Source organism: Girardinichthys multiradiatus, chromosome 9 (genome assembly GCF_021462225.1).
Source record: "Girardinichthys multiradiatus isolate DD_20200921_A chromosome 9, DD_fGirMul_XY1, whole genome shotgun sequence".
Lineage (NCBI taxonomy): Eukaryota > Metazoa > Chordata > Actinopteri > Cyprinodontiformes > Goodeidae > Girardinichthys > Girardinichthys multiradiatus.
Window position 1 is genome coordinate 22399269 of NC_061802.1, and position 10620 is coordinate 22409888.

Genomic DNA, 10620 nt, shown 5'->3' on the forward strand with positions numbered 1-10620 from the left:
CATGCCTTTCAAAAAAACATTTTTTCCAACATGAGTACTAGTCCTGTAGATGGGTTCCCCCACCTGATTATCACTTACTAAACATTTATAGGTGAAATTAAGATATTAGATTTTTTTTATTTCACGTGAACTTCTGTCTTTCTTTCATAATTTAGTTTTTGTGATAAAGGACACTGGAACAACAATGATAAAACATATTCATGGCAAACTGAACCAGGTCCTGTTATTGACGTAAACTGAAGCCCTTGAGATTACATAGTGGGAGGTTCACAAGTTAAAAATAAAAGATGAGTGTTTTATCACACTGTGGCCAAGGAAACTAGTACATTAATTTGCTCGGACGTTATTTACTTGATTTATAAGACGTCAGCGGAAAAGGTATGTGGCTGGTGTTGGAAAAACTGTAAAAAATGCAAGAAGAGGCCTTTTAACTGTAAGGCAACCAAAAATCTACTGGATTGAGGCCACAGTTCCAGGCAAAACCTATTTAAATAATGATCACTTTTCTCCTTTGAAAAGAACAAAGTAATATCATATTAAAAAACACACATAATGAATAGATATGAGCTATTTACTGCTCTCCTCAAGGGCTCGTTTCCATTAGACTGTGTCACCCCTCAGAAATAGTAAAAGAACAATTTGAACAACACTTTGTTTGAGGCAAAATGGCAAATTTTCAATTCAAATTCAAAAATACTTTATTTATCCAAAGGGAAATTAAATGTTGTTGTAGCTCATTATGAAGGTTTCTTCAAAGAGCCGTTGTAGATGCTGATGGCTGTGGGCAGGAAGGATCTCCTGTAGCGCTCCGTCTTACAGCAGATCTGAAGAAGCCTTGGTCTGAAAACACTGTTTTTGTAGGACAGTCTCATGAAGAGGATGCTCAGGGTTCTCCATTACGTTCTTCATTTTATGAAGAATACTTCTTTGCACAATGATCTCCAGAGGTTCCAGAGGAGTCCCCAGAACAGAGCCAGCCTTCTTTATCAGCTTGTTGAGCTTTTTCAAGTCCCTGGCTCTGATGCCGCTTCCCCACCAGATGATGGTAGAAGAGATCACACTTTTCACAACAGACTTATAGAAGATATGCAGTATTTTGCTGGAAATACCGAAGGACCTAAGCTTCCTCAAGAAGTACAGTCTGCTCTGTCCCTTCTTGTAGATGGCTTCACAGTTGCATCTCCACTCTAGTCTGTTGTCCAGGTGAACACCGAGGTATTTATACTCCTCCACCACCTCCACTTCTTGTCCCATGATGGAAATTGTGTTTGACCTATTCCTGTTTCCTTGCAGGGCTTCCTCAGCTTCCTGTGACCATCTTCTCACAGTTCTCTTTATTACAGGTTGCCTCTGAACAAGGGGCTTATATTTCGAGCAGAGTAAAACAAGATAGTGATATGATTTGCCTAGAGGAGGTCTTGCTTTAGAGATGTGAGTCCTTGACATTTGCATAAAAGAAATCCAACGTTTTGTTTCCTGTTTACTCTCTAATTCTGCATTATTTGCTGTTATTTCAGCTTTTAACTTTATGTTCTTCCTCTTTTCTCTTCCTAGAAGCTACACCTGGCCTGACTCTGTGTCTACCTGTGACACCATTCTGGAGAGGGGCATCGTCCAAACTTCTGCTGGCAACAACTTAATGCTCACTCTCTACCCTGTCTTTCAGTTTTTAACCCTTTCTCTCTGCTAGACATGGCAATTGACTGAGCTTTTACTGTGACTAACTCTGTGTTCTCTTTCAGACTCTAACCTTGAAAACTGGCTCAGAGTTTATCTGTTCTTTCTTTCTAGGTGAAACAACTAAAGGAGCGACATCCATTAACATTTACTTTTCCTTCCCATAGAAAGTACTCCTGGATCAGTGCTTCTTTGTTCTCTTTGTGTCTCTGCTGTTCTCTCAAACCCCCAGTTTTGTCGTGGTAGATGGCCGCTAACACTGAGCCTGGTTCTGCTGCAGGTTTCTTCCTGTTAAAAGGGAGTTTTTCCTCTCTGCTGTCGCTACATGCATGCTCAGTATGAGGGATTGCTGCAAAGTCAACGCCAGTGACTGTCCACTGCCTCTACATGCTCATCCAGGAGGAGTGAATGCTACAAGTCTCTGACTCGATGCAATCTGCTGGGTTTCCTTAGACAGAAAAACGTTTTATCCAATTTGAATAAATAACTAACTCTGACTGCACTGTTCAATGATTAGGATTAATTAGAACGTGTGTGTTGTGAATTGGTGCTATATAAATAAAGTGAATTGAACTGAACTGAATTGAATTAATAAAACTGCAGAGGAAACTTTATTTAAAGGGTGGTGTTTAAACACAGAAGATCGGCCATAACGCACTGTCCACACTTATGCATTTTAACCCTTTTATTGGTGGTATTTTAAAGGTATGTGTTTGATTCTGGTAACCAGCTATAAACTTCTTTTGTTAGCTCCAACCGCCAACAGCTAAGAACACGTGCTCGCACACTTTATGAGTCAGCTGAAGGTCATCTACCCAGAAACGTTGCCCAGTCTAGGAAGTAATATTTTCTTAAATACTATTTTACTAAACGTGAAAACTAATTAAACACCATTTAGATCCATTTATCCCAAATGTTTGGTTCTTATTCAAAAAATATTTCCTTAAATATTATTTAATATTTCCTTAATAATATTTCTTTAAATATTATTTTAATACATAAAGGTAGCTAATTAAACGCAGTTGAGTTAGTCATCCAGAAGGTTGGTTTTATTCAGCATATCATTCTTTAAAATGTTGTTTTATTAAAATAATGTTTTACCTGATCTTGCATTGTGAATGGTTGTCTAAAGGTGTACCAATTATTGCCTAAGTTAGTTCAAAGACTAACAAAACTTCATTCCCAGATTCTTCAAGATAATCCTTGGTCTCAAACATAAACATTGCATGGTAATGTTGCATCACTCTTTCGGTCATGGTTTTCAACCATCTTTAATTCACTTGTTTATATTGTACATAGCACTTTAGTCTTCCTTATTCTTTAATTCTGCTCGGTAGTTTAGTTGGGTTGTTTAGCATAGTAAAGAGTTTGTTGATTGAAATATGTTTGACTTTGAGTTGACTTATTTTTGTTAATAAGTTCTTGTATTTTAAGAATTTGTGTGAAATCATTCCATGTGTGTACAGAGTTTATGCTGTTCAATAATGTCAAAGCTTGGCTTATCCCTTATTTTGTTCTAATACCACCACCTTATTGGGCTGGTATTCACAGGACAACCCTGAACACCAAAATATTATTTAATAAAATATTAAAATATTAATATTAAATATATTCATATTCATAATCACAACACAAGGCTTTAACAGTCCTCAATACAAACCAATTCTGGTAAATGTTCCTTCAGCACTGCTTCTCTAATACACAGTGACACCAGGCAGTATTTACACCAGTTCACTTTTTCCAAATTTTGTTGTGTTACAGACTTAATCTAAAACTGATTCAAGTACACTTTTTTTTGGAAAACAAAATCTACACAAAATCCCTAATCACCAAGTGAAAGCATGTCTTCAGAGTTTTTAGTTAATTTCTGAAAATAATAATTTAAAAATAATATGTAAAAAGTATTCACAGCCTTTGCTATGTGTCTTATTTCCACTCACCATCCTTGAGATGCTTCTGCTACCAGGTTAGACTCTGCCTGCTGTAAATTAACTTGACTCGATATGATTTTTGACTGAATCTTGAGGTCTCATAGTGGAAAGTACATGTCAGAGCAGAAACAATAATCTTAAGTCAAAGGAATTACCTGTAGACCTCCAAAACCGATTTGTGAAACAGCACAAATCTTGCAAAGTAACTACATTTATTTTGGTTGCACTGAATGTCTCAAAAAACGCTGTGGTTTCCATTATTTGGAAATGGAAGAAATTTGGAACCAGCAGACCCTCCATAGATCTGGCTGCTTCAATAAACTGGGTAATCAGTCAAACTAACAACTTAAATCATGGTGATGGCAGCATAATGCTGTGGGGTTGTTTTTTGCTGCCAGAACAAGGAAACTAGTCCACATAGAGGGTGAGATGACAGCAGCCAAGAAAATGTGCTCCATAGTACTCTAGAACTCAGACTAAGGCAACAGTTCATTTTTAAAACATGACAAAATCCTGAGGCTCATAGCCTGGATAACAAAGGAGAAGTCTGTGAACGTCTTTGAGTGGCCCAACTTGAGCCCTGGCTTAAATTTAATTGAAAATCTTTGGAAAGATCTTAAAATGGATGTTTACTGATGTTGCCCTCCAACCTGACTGAGCTTTAGATGATCTATAGAAAACACTAGGAGAATATTTCCTAGGTCTCCCAAACTTGTAGAGAGACACTCAAAAAGATTAGAGCCATATTGCCCAAGGGGCTCCAACAAAGTACCAAGCCATGGTTGTAAATATTTGTGTACCTATAATGTTTGCATTTTTAATAAATTTACTAAATATTATTATGGGCTATTTTGTGTAGATTTAAATAAAAAGCGTAATATCCAATTAGGAATTTTTTTTTTTCAAGGAATCTATCAGCTGCTCCCCCTAATATTTTAATCATGATCTTTTGACTGCAGCTTTGGCTTCCACACATTAGATTCTGTGTCTATGACAATCACGTCAGGTTCTACTTGTGCAGATTCTGGAGCAGAGGATTTGATTCTTTGGAAAGCTGACCTCTTTTATAAATCTTCAGAACTTCCATCTACAGTTATTTAGTGTTTGCATAGAAATCTGTTCACTGTTTTTTACAGTCTGAATTTGCTGTGCTCTAAAATGTGTCAAATTTATCACATTTTGTCAGGTAAAGTCTTATCACATAAGACTTTACCTAAAAGGAAATGTAAAATGGTATTGTTATAATTTCCTTCAAGTTTGGTATTAAATCTCTTCACTTCGGTCATTGACATATTTATGCATTTGTTTTGTATTTGTGTATGAAAGTGTGAAACAAAAACAGAAGGAATCTGTAAGGAGCACTTGAAGATTTTTATATTTTGTCATTTCAGTCTCTATCTTTTCAAACAACCTTCAGTGGGCCATTATGAAAAAAATGTTGCCTGAAATTCCTTGTGTATCTGATGCCGTTCAAACGTTGTGGAAAGTTTTGAAGGATTTAAATCCTCTCCCTCTTTCTTTATGTCTCTTCACTTCAAACATCACAATAAATTTCACATCACTGGCCATATTCCTCACTGTATTATCTCTGATATTCCAGGCCTCTGTGTGATAGACCTCTGTGTGTGGGATGTTCTACTGCACTCAATATTAGTGACAAGAAAACTATTGATTGGCGATTCTTATCTGTTGTGGACTGAATGATAATTGGCTCTCTGACAATCAAACAATTAGAGGTGCAAATGGGCCAGAGTCTTGACTTCTTTAAGGAGGATTCAGATGGTGAGCTTAGAATTTGCTTTAAACAGCATAAACTCATGGCTTTATCTCAGCTTCATGACTTACTTAAAGAGATGCCTATTGAAAGTCTGAAAAGTATTAATGTTGTTTTCTCAACTGTACCATATAAATAAACTTGACTTGACTTGACTACCAAGATGTACTAACTCAGCTCGACTATGCCATTCAAAGTGCGTTTAATATTGCAATATTAAGGACTGCCTCATGCTTTAGATGTGTATTTAGTACTTTGTGAAGTTAATTTTCCCTCCTCAGACAAAGAGGGGTTTAAGGCACCTTCATGAGGACCACACAATCGAAGCCCCTGACGACGCCCGGTACAGGTCCCACTCTGGAGCATGGCCAGTGGTCGGGAGTTGTCGGAAAGCGCCTGGTGGCCGGGTTGCTCCTCGCGGGACCTGGCCAGGCCAAGCCCGAATGAGAGACGTGAGGCCATACCCCAGTGGGCCCACCACCTGCAGGGGGGAACCATGAGGGACCGGTGCAAAGAGAATCGGACAGCGGACGAAGGTGGAGACCTTGGTGGCCCGATCCCTGGATGCTTAGAATAATTTGTTGCATCAAAAATCAATATGTCATTGAGACTTAATAAATGCACTCCTGACAGACTTCGGCGGCCTGATCTCCGGATCCTTTGACTGGCTCTAGGGATGTGGAATGTCTCGCTTGTGCGGGAGGTTGAGAGATATCGACTAGAAATAGTCAGGCTCGCCTGCAAGCACAGCGTGGGCTCTGGAACCCATCTCCTCAAAAGAGGCTGGACTCTCTTCTACTCTGGAGTGGCCCACAGGGAGAGGTGGTGAGCTGGGGTGGGTTTACTTGTTGCCCCACAGATCAGCTGTCTTGGGTTGGGGTTTACCCCAGTGGATGAGAGGGTCGCATCCTTGCGCCCTCGGGTTGGGGACAGGTCTCCGACTGTCGTTTCAGCCTATGGGCCGAGCGGTACTGCAGAGTACCTGGCCTTCTTGGTGTCCCTGTCAAGGGTGCTGCATAGTGCCCCTCCGGGGGACTCCATTATTCTACTGGGGGACTTCAACGCCCACGTGGGAAATGACAGTGACACCTTGAGAGGTGTGATCGGGAAAAATGGCCTCCCCGATCAGAAACCGAGTGGTGTTTCATTATTTGGCTTCTGTGCAAGTCACAGATTGTCCATAATGAACACCATGTTCAAGCATAGGGGTGTTTATCGGTGCACTTGGCACCTAGGCAGGAGGTTGATGATTGACTTTGTTGTCGTGTCTTCAGCCCTTCGGCTGCATGTTTTGGACACTCGGGTGAAGAGAGGGGCTGAGCTGTCTACCGATCACCACCTGGTGGTGAGTTCGATCTGCTGGAAGAGGAGAAAGCCGGACAGACTTAGCAGGCCCAAGCACATAGTGAGGGTCTGCTGGGAACGTCTGGCGGAGCCCTTGCCAGGGATGTATTTAACTCTCCCCTCCGGAAGAGCTTTGACCAGATTCTGGGGGAGGTTGGAGACGTAGAGTCCGAGTGGACAATGTTCTCCGCATCCTTTGTCAATGCTGCTGCCCATACCTGTGGCTGTAAGGTCTGCGGTGCCTGTCGCGGCAGCAATCCCCGGACCTAGTGGTTGACACCGGCAGTAAGGGATGCTGTCAAGCTGAAGAAGGAGTCCTATTGGCTGTGGTTGGCTTGTGGGACTCCTGAGGCAGCTGACAGGTACCGTGAGGTCATGCGTGTCATGGCCAAGGCAGTGGCAGAGGCAAAAACTCTGGCCTGAGAGGCGTTCGGTGAGGCAATGGAGAAGGACTACCGGTTGGCCTCATAGTGGTTCTGGCATACTGTCCAGCGCCTGAGGAGGGGGAAGCAGTGCTTTGCCAACACTGTTTACAGTGGGGGTGGGGAGCTGCTGACCTCGACTGGGGACATTATTGGGCAGTGGAAGGAGTACTTCGGGGATCTCCTCAATCGTGCCGTCACACATTCCTTGGTGGAAGCAGAGGCTGGGGAGCATGGTTGACAACATCAAATTCAACATTACCTGGCTGTCGAGGACAGTGCCTCTGGACTGACAGACCGGGGTGGTGGTCCCCCTTTATAAGAAGGGTGATTGGAGAGTGTGTTCCAACTACAGAAGGATCACACTCATCAACCTCCCTGGTAAGGCCTACGCCAGGGTATTGGAGAGGAGAGTCCGGCCAATAGTCGAACCTCGGCTTCAGGAGGAGCAGTGTGGTCTTTGTCCTGGCCGTGGAACAGTGGAATTGCTCTACACACTCTACAGGGTACTCAAGGGTTCTTGGGAGTTTGTCCAACCGGTCCACATGTGTTTTGTGGACCTGGAGAAAGCATTTGACTGTGTCCCTCATGGTGCCCTGTGGGGGGTGCTCCAGGAGTACGGAGTCTATGTACAAACAGAGCAGGAGTCCCAATTGCCGGCACTAAGTCGGACCTGTTCCTAGTGCATGTTGGACTGCCCTTTGTCACCGATCCTGTTCACAACTTTTGTGCACAGGATTTCTAGGCGCAGCCAAGGGCCAGAGGGTGTCTGGTTTGGGGACCAGTGGATTTTGTCTCTTCTTTTTGCAGATGACGTGGTCCTGCTGGCCCCCTCTAGCCAAGACCTACAGCATGCACTGGGGTGGATAGCAGCCAAGTGTGAAATGGCTGAGATGAAGATCATCTCCTCCAAGTCCGAGACTATGGTTCTCGACCGGAAAAGGGTGGCTTGTCCTCTTCAGGTTGGAGGGGATTTTCTACCTCAAGTGCTGTGCCGGTCCATTGTGGTGAATAGAGAGCTGAGCTGAAAAGTGAAGCTCTGGTCTACATTCCTACCTTCTTTGGGTCATGAATGAAAGTACGAGGTCCCGGAAGCGGCTGAAATGAGCTTCCTCCGTAGGGTGGCCGGGCACTCCCTTAGAAATAGAGTGAGTAGGTTGGCCATCCGGGAGGGGCTCAGAGTAGAGCCGCTCCTCCTCCACATCGAGAGGAGCCAGTTGAGGTGGCTCGGGCATCTATATCGGATGCCTCCTAGACGCCTTCCTCGGGAGGTGTTCCAGGCACGTCCCACCGGGAGGAGGCACAGGGGACGGCCCAGGACAAGCTGGAGGGACTATGTCTCTTGGCTGGACTGGGAACGCCTTGGGCTCCCCCACAGGAGCAGGAGGAGGCGTCTGGGGAGAGGGACGTCTGGTTGTCTCTACTGAATCTCAAGGTTGCAGGTGTACTTGTTGCTTGTTCAGTATGTTAATCCTACACTTATTCCTTCCTCTCAGCTTTCCAGTAATATGTATGGACACAGCACTTTGGGAACAGCCAGCTTCTTTTGTAATGATCTTTTTCAGCTTACCCTCCTTGGTGGGGGTCAATCACTGTCTGCCGGATAGTTACCAAGCCAACAGTCTTCCTTTTGATTGTCTAAGCCATAACACCCCATAACATAATATTTATGCATAAAACGCTCCAGTGTGTTCCAGACAGAATTAGTGCTACTGAAATAAATAAACATCTTGATAATATAATTTATTGAGACATGCTTGTGTAATGGAGATGAAATTCTGGTAGTCCTTTAAACAAAGTTAAACACAAACAATGACAAACAATGTCACTTAAACCTGTTCTAGTGTTTGCATTAGTTACCTTATCTTCATGACTGAAAGAGAAAGTGCTTCATCCCCAGACTAATGGTAGTTTCTCTTGTACAACAAGCAAAACAGATACACTTTTATGGGACTTTTGTTACTGCCAGAGTGTGGCTTTAACCTTTAGCATTATATAAGACAATGGCATTGAAGCAAAAAAGGACATTCATGTAAAACATCTGTGAACAGTGTTTAATACCACATCGATCTTTTTATTGGCCCATTAGAAAGACAATGCGTAAACAACAAAAAGCCTACCCACGCTTTCCAGCAGCAAGCAGCAAAATACATTCATGTTGAATACATTTAAAGAGACTAAAATGAAATCTGAGTCATTTCATAATCAGTTTAGCACAAAAACACAAAAGGTTCAACAAGGTATTTTTTGACTTTGACTTTGTAACTTGGTGATTCTTCTATTATTATTGAAATATTGTATTTTAAAGACTTTGTATTTCAGAATAATTAAGCAGTTATGGTAATTATTATCATTCCCATGTTATTTCTGCTTTGTTAATCCAGTTAGAGTGCAAGTGCTGAAAAGTTACATTCAACAGTTAAACTGAAATTGCAGATGTTCCCAATGTGTTCCTGCAACTGACTGCTTTGTTCAGACTGACTTCTTTCAGAACACTATACTTGTAAAGCAATGTGCACTCTGCATATGGCAGTTGTTATTTACCATGAGAATAAAGATGCATTAATATTTAATAATTAAACCAACTGCAGCAACAGCTCACATAGTGAGAAATTATGTTTTTTTTTCTTTTGATTGAATCATATCACATATAAGCCACACTGCCACATATTGACCTTAATCTTTGTTGCATGTTGAACTGATACAGAACAGAGACATAAAACATCAAAATACACCCATCTGGGTAGATAGGCATTTCTGTTTTCATTTCAGCAAGGAAGTACGTAAGCCTTCTGAAGATAAAAATTACATAAGGTTGCACAGGTGTACAGCATTGCTCAGTTCAACACGTAAGAAATAAAACAAAGAAACAATAGCAGTGTGAGCAGGCAGCGATCATCTAAAAAAACTATCTAAAAAATTCTTGGGAATTTAGAGAATGTCAATCAGTCAGATAGGCAGAGGCATCATGTGAGTGAAAGCAAAAGATGTTCATCTGAGGAATTTGGTCATATGAGTCGGACAAGCTTGTTTCTGTGAGCATGTGAATTACATATTTGCTCTTTAAAATAGACTTAAGAAACACTTCCCTGTTGAGTTAATCCAGCAATCCTCTTATATTTCTGTCTTTTACTGTTATTTGTTTATTTATCCAAGACAGTTCATTATGTAAATAATCAGTAAAAGGTTCATGACATTGATATCACGAATAATACCAGAAATTAAAACAAATGCAAAAACTGTGAAAGTCTTATCCAATTCTATTTAAAAATAAAACTTGAAAACAAGATCTTTATACAGAAAACAAATTTACAGCACAAGTTTTGATTTTTTCTTTTGCAGACGGAGAACTAATAATATTCATACCACAATACTTATGTACTGCATTACAGAATTTGACTGATCCAGCTAGTATTCTGCATATTAATGTTAATAAACAAAACGGAAACGGTCTTCATGTCGCACGTCATTC